This window comes from Sturnira hondurensis, unplaced genomic scaffold (assembly GCF_014824575.4).
Source record: "Sturnira hondurensis isolate 20B ecotype Veracruz unplaced genomic scaffold, ASM1482457v3 Scaffold0005279, whole genome shotgun sequence".
Taxonomy (NCBI): domain Eukaryota; kingdom Metazoa; phylum Chordata; class Mammalia; order Chiroptera; family Phyllostomidae; genus Sturnira; species Sturnira hondurensis.
The window spans coordinates 15289118-15290277 of record NW_028077910.1 but is presented as its reverse complement, the minus strand read 5'-3'; positions in this window follow the sequence as shown (position 1 = coordinate 15290277).

Sequence of the window (1160 nt, the reverse complement as noted above, 5' to 3'; positions counted from 1 at the left end):
CAACGTTTTTCATCTCATGGCACACATGAACTAATTGCTAAAATTCTGCAGCACACGCTAGGAATCTGGGAGACATTTTCAAATTCTTTTCTTTTCAGACCTCATGTGCTAATATTTACAAAGTCATCTCCATTTCACCTCCTACTTATTCTGTCTCCTGTGCTTCATACGTATTTCCCTAGTATAGGCCCCTTGCCACCTTCCTAATACCTAATAATCTTCATGGTTATTTAATCTCTAGCTTTGTCATCCTCAACATTCTGTTGGCAAAGGTTGGGAACTCCCAGAAAGTGGGGGTCCAGAGGTGCTGCCAGATCGAATTTTTAAAAACACAAATCTCTCATATTCGTGATCTGCTAAAAATCCTTGCATGGTTTCTCACGATCAGATTTGGTGCTTTCATCTCATACACATCCAGCTCCGTTTCATGCTGGCGTCTTTATCATCCCTCCTAAGGGCCTCCCTCCCCAATTCCCCTCAAATAGGAACCATGACTAACCAGCTCATTGTTAAGTAATCCTAGCTTAATATCCACTTCAAACACTTCAGCGCTCCCCAACCTCTCTGTTGCCACCTTCCTTCAAGGCTGGTTAAACTATTCACCTGTTCTACAGAACTTAGTGCTTATTTCTGTCATTATTCTCATCACGGTCATCGATTTTTTTTTTTAAGTATCAGTTTCTGTTGATCTCTCCAACTTAAACCGTGAGCTCTGAGGTCATTTGTGCAGAAGGTACTAAATCGAGTCTGTGAATATTAAGAGCTGCCAACGAGGCTGCGGAGAGCAATGCTGCGAGGAGAAGAGTGGAGCCTTGGCGCAGGTCCTTGGCTGTTCCGGAGTCCCTAACGCAGGTCGGATTCCGCAGGAGATTGCTTTGAGCCAGATGGGAGGTGCGCCCTTTCTCCAGGTACGAGGCGCCGAGTCTGCGATGGCTGTATTTGCAGGGAGGTCCGCACACAAAAGGACAGCGCGCTAAGAGCTGGAAGGCCGTGCGTGGAACCCGATGGAGTTCTACCCCACGAACAGACCTCACCAAAGGAGCACACACGTTGACCCTCCGTCTTCCCCGCTGGCCCTGCCCATCATGTGATCACGTGAGTGCGGCCGTGCGTGACCTGCCCGGGCGTCACGTGAGTGGCCATGGTCACGTGGCCGCAGC